General features: G+C 48.3%; 1 protein-coding gene across 1 annotated transcript in view; it reads right to left on the reverse strand.

Moving 5' to 3' along the window:
• Positions 1-5409, reverse strand: part of CSMD2 (CUB and Sushi multiple domains 2) — a 590718-nt gene that overhangs the window by 57656 nt on the left and 527653 nt on the right. The gene's annotated exons all lie outside the window — the stretch shown is intronic.

The following is a 5409-nucleotide window of genomic DNA, read 5'->3' on the forward strand; positions in this document are numbered from 1 at the left end:
GCACATCCGTAGCTGGGACAACTCGAGAAAAATCATTCTATGACTCCCCGTGGGACCTCAGGCCTGGATTGTAGGTCTGTTGTCTAGGTAGTCAGCCCTGCTTCCTTTTCTCTGCCTCTATCCCCGTGGCTCCCCATCTCCACTCTCCATCACCGGATGGGATGACTAGCCCTCAGCAGACTTGGACCCAGCCCACTTCCTGGGTGGAGCTTGACAGAGGCAGAGTTGATAGGAACCAAGCCTGAATAGTGGGATAGCTGCCAGACCCGTGGTCCAGGCAGGCCGCAGGGAGCCAAAGCTGTTGTTGAGAGCACAACCCTTCCTCTTTACTCCTTCCAGATGAAGGAGTGATTTCTGGCCTTTCTCTGTGCCCTTTTACTTCCTCTGGCCCAGGTCTGCCCCCTCCTCTTGGAACCTAGCACCTGTGGACAGCAGCGTTCTCTGCTGGTCCTCTGGAGGCGGGCGCTCCCTGACAATGGGGGGATGCGCCCCTGTGGTGTTGGCTCAGATGGTGTGAATCCACCCCAATCTGGGGTTTATTCAGCAGAGACCCCACTGGGCTCTCACATGAAGCTATGGTTTCCGACTTAGGCTTTACTAGTAATGAAGGTGACTTTTGGCATCCACGCAGGATTTTGTACATCTTCAGCCACGGGCAGGGCGGCAGTGGAGGACCTGGTGCTAGCAGGCCTGGCCCCACAGTGCTCGGGTTACCCTCTGTCTCTGCTTTCTTCCTTCCTCCCAGAACTGGAGTTCATCCCTCCAGCCAGGCACGGGTCTCTCTGAGGTTTCTCCAATGTAAATGCTTGTCCCAGAGCCTGGGCACCTGTTTTCCCCTCTGCCAGCACATCCCTTGGCTCCTGCCCTCACATCCTCAGGTCTCCCCTCAAATGTCACCATAGCAGTGAGGCCGTCCCTTACGACCCAATAAACAACCTCCCCAGCACGGCCCAGGCCCTGTGCCTTCTCCACTTTTCTCCACAGTAATGACACGCTCCCCGTGTAGTTCTCTGTTGGTTCAATCCTTATTTCCCTCCACCTAAGCGTAAGCTGCACGAGGACAGGGTCTTTGGTTCGTTCCTCGCTACATCCTTGGGGTCTGTACCAGGGCCTGACATGCAGGAAGAGCTTGATCAATATCTGCTGAGTGAAGGAACACATGAGTGTGGGAACAGACAGATGACAGCCTTCCGCTTTGCTCCTTAGTCCCTAGTTCTATCGAGCACCTCCCTGGTATCCGGTCTCTTTAGATTAAACTCTCAGGTGATGCCTTTGCCAGGCCTTTTCCTTGGTTCTGGATCTTGAGGCTGCGAAACCATGAGGAATGCTTTCTTACCCCAACAACTGGATCCACAAGGAGCCCACCCCAAACCCAGATGGTGTGAATGGGGATGGGGGGGGGAAAGAGCAGACAGAGCCCAGTTTTTGCTATGGCCAACTCTGGTATGTGTGTCTGCGTCCGTTGTCTTGTGTAAATATCAACAGTAGCATCCCTGGCCCTAGCGGACAGAGTTGGGGCAGAGCAGGACACATGAGGCTAGTGGACCACAGGGGGTTTGAGACCATCCCGTGAGTTGGGATAAGAATTGGCTACAGGGGCCAGCAGACCAGGATTCACCACTCAGTGCTGCCCTTTCCTTACTTTGGACAATTCACTCTAGGCTCGCTTTCTCCATCTCTAAAGTAAGGGTTTCAGATTTCATGAGCAGAACTGCTCTGAAAATAGATTCGTACATTTACTGTTCATTCAGTCTTGCTGAGTTCCTTCTCTGTGCTAGGTACCTCGCTCTGCCCTGATGATATGCAAGGACGGATATGAGATGGTCTCTGCCCTCAGGGAGCTGACTTCACAGCCCAGTAGAAGAGCAGTCGGGGAAGGGGAGCGTCACAGCACAGCGTGCTCGGGCTGGGACAGAGGCACTCGTGCAGGAGGGGCATCAACCCTCCACAGGGGAGACCGCGGGTTAAGGAGGGTTCCCGGAGGAAACAGCATGCCATCTAAGCTGGTTCTCATGGATGACGAGTACCCTGCTAGATCAGCAAGTTGTTGGGAGAGTGGAGATGAGCTTTATAGGGTCTGTGAACCCCCAGAAATGACATGCAAAATGCTGGCTGGGTGCGGTGTGCCCAGGAGAGGATCCGTTGCTCTCACAGATTCACAGAGGGTCATAACCCCCCTCCCCAGAGGCTAAAAACCACTGCTGTCCAGTGAGGGAAGTGTGCTGAGTAGTAAAACCTTTGGAGGGCGCCACCTTTTGAAGGACAGGTGACCAAAGCGCCAGCAAGGGAAATGGAGGTGTGGTCAGCAAGGTAGAAAAAGAAAACTCGAAAGAGGGGGTGGGAATGTCCCCGAAGCCACAGGGAGAGCCTCAAGATACCCCAGAGAGCTCTGTTTCTTTGGGGACCCTGACCGGTACAGGCTGCAAAGAAGAGGTGGAGAATTCCTTCCATTAGGAAGGAAAATCGAGGTCTTCGTGAAGCTTGAGTGCTTCCCTGGGGCTTGAGGGAAATTAATGGAAAGGAAAGGTAAACAGTACAGAAGAGAGGGTTAAAAGTAGATTAGGTTCACTAAGGAGGCAGGAGGGAGGAGATCCGGGGATCAATGGAGGGCACAGCCTTGGGCCTGGAGAGAAAGACTCTTCTATGGACATGGGAGAGAAGGGAGAAGGATAGACGTGTGGGTGGGAAGCAGGAGGTAGAAGGAGTTATTGTCCGATGACTTCTATCATCTCTGCAAAATAGAAAGTGAGGTTATCTAATCAGCTAATAATTAGTGGGGTCTGTCTTCATTATTTCATTGAATCTCCACAACCCTGTAAGGTAGGTACCATCGTAATCCTCAGAGCAGCCGGGAGGCTCATTCAGGGGCATGGTTTCTAGGTGGCTCACCTGAGCTCTGAACCCAGCTTCTATGACTCCAGGCTGTGTTTCCCATCCGCCTTAGCTGTCTGCTGAGAAGGCAGGTGCAGGAGGTAGAGGGCAGGTCTTCAGGAAAGAAGTGAAATCATGCAAAATGTGTGGGAATGGGCAGGAGAGCTACTGGAGGAGATGTGGGATTGCTGGAAGTTTTGAGAGTGACAGATATGGAAACCTTGGGTTGACACGTGGTGACGGCTCACACAGCGCCGACGACAGGGTCGTCACTTATAAATGCTTGTTCTTTTCCTCTTGTCTTCCTCCTCTAGATACCCAACCATAGCTCTGTGCCCTAGGAGACAACAGGGCTTGGTTCAAGAGCTCCTGGATTCCGTCATGTGGCAGCTTCGACACCACCATCGTCACAACAACAGCAAGAACACCTCCTTCTTGCCTCTCAGGCACTGTTGGGACTACGTTGGGTCCAAAATACCATTTATTTAATCCTCATAACTCTGAAGTATCTGCTTTTTGTCAAGGAGGAAAATTTAACCCGTCTGAAATCATAGAGCCATGGGATATACGGTGGGAGGTCCAGATAGGACCTGGGCAATCGAGGTCCGGGGTCCAAGTGTCCAAATACTTCACTACACTGCCTTTTAGTGCATGCTGGGTTTAAAATCAAACCTCCTTAGGCTTAGTCAGACATTCTCCACTTATTTTCATACCCCAGCACCCGCTATTATTTATAACCTAGATCTCCGCACGCAGATTCTGTGCCAATTACTTGAAGGCATCTGAATTTGCATCTTCTGGATAAAACCAAATGTTTTGTTCAGACTCATCTGGAAGAGTGACTGAATACAGATGGGTCTTGCTTTGTGTAAACCTAATACTTAAGCCGCTATTAAGACTAATTTTTCATGCATTGCTTATTCAATACGTCTCATTATTTTACTGCTCCATCTCATCTATGAAGAACCAAGTGAAGAAGAAGAATTACAAAAAAACCTGCCTTAAAAAAATTAAGCAACAAAACCAACCCTGCACTTTACATAAAGGCTTTTGGGGAACTTTAAAAAGTGAAGAATTTCCCAAATTATTTCCAGGCAACTGAGAATAATGGTGGTCATCTAAATCCAAAAAAAAAAAAAAAAAAAAAAAAAAAGAAAAAAAAAAAAGAAAGAAAGAAAGAAAGAAAGAAGCAGATTAACAAGAAGAACAAGCAAAACTGTAGAAAGCCCAGGCTTGCAGCATAGCCCAAACAGAGAATGCTATCAACTTTAAATTATGTGTAAGTGGAAGAACAAACATGACACCCAGGCAGAGCTGTTTCTCATGCTTCTGCTGCAAGCCTTTGTGGAGGGCAAGACTGTATGGAAAAGAGAAGAGTGGGGCAGGGAATGGCCCAATATTGATCTGAAGTCACTGCTGGCAAGAGAAAGTCCATCTTAAATGTGAACAAACTAAAAAAGGATCCTGACACATCAGTGCACTGACTACAGGAAAGGGGCATAAAACTCTACAAAATTCCCTAAATACCAAAAGAAATGGGAAAAAAATAGTAAGGAAAACATCACACAGGGCTGCCTGGGTGGCTCAGTCGGTTAAGCATCTGCCTTTGGCTCAGGTCATGACCTCAGGGTCCTGGGATTGAGCCCTGCATTGGGCTCCCTGCTCAGCGGGGAGCCTGCTTCTCCCTCTCCTTCTACCCCCTCCCCCGCTCATGCTCTGTCTCTCAAATAAATAAAATCTTAAAAAAAAATCACCTAGAGAAAGAAATACCCGAGTATGATACCTTACCCATAACAGTTACATGAGACATGAGAGATGTAGGACCAAGCATATAAGTCATAGAGTTATATGTGAATGAGTATAACTAACCTATTAAAAGAGAACTGTTTTCAAATAGGCTCTCAAGGCAAGGGCCAACTCTCTGCGGTATACAAGAGTCGGAAAGGGTAAAATACAGGGATGGTTCAAAGTATACCAGGCAAATGGAAAATGACGGAAGTAGGAGTTGTAAGCCTGATATGAGGCCCAAAGCCAGTCAAACTACAAAATACTAAAAGCGACAAAGGAGACATTTTAAAGGCTAAGACCACAATTTGCAATGCAGATACAATAGTTCTGAACAAGCACATACCAAAAAACACAGCAACTACCTTTATGCAGCATGAACTACAGGAAATGCCAGGAAAAATAGATAGATGATGCTAAGAATAGAAAGCTTTAAGACACACCTCTCAGGGCAAAACAGGTCAAGTGGACAAAAAGTCAGTAAGCATACAGAAGAGACAGGCGACATAATCAAGGGACATCTTATGATTATATACAGAACTTTATACCCTAATCCCCTTTCTTCTCAAATGCCCATGGACGATTCAGAACAACTGATCAAATATGAGGTCAAGAGAGCATCGATAAATTCCATGAGGTAGAAACACTACACACAGTGTGATAATATTAGAAATGAATAACAAGGGGGGGAGGTTAAGATGGCGGAGGAGTAGGGGACCCCTTTTTCAGCCGGTCCCCTGAGTTGAGCTGGAT

The sequence above is a fragment of the Ailuropoda melanoleuca genome, chromosome 2 (genome assembly GCF_002007445.2).
Source record: "Ailuropoda melanoleuca isolate Jingjing chromosome 2, ASM200744v2, whole genome shotgun sequence".
Classification (NCBI taxonomy): domain Eukaryota; kingdom Metazoa; phylum Chordata; class Mammalia; order Carnivora; family Ursidae; genus Ailuropoda; species Ailuropoda melanoleuca.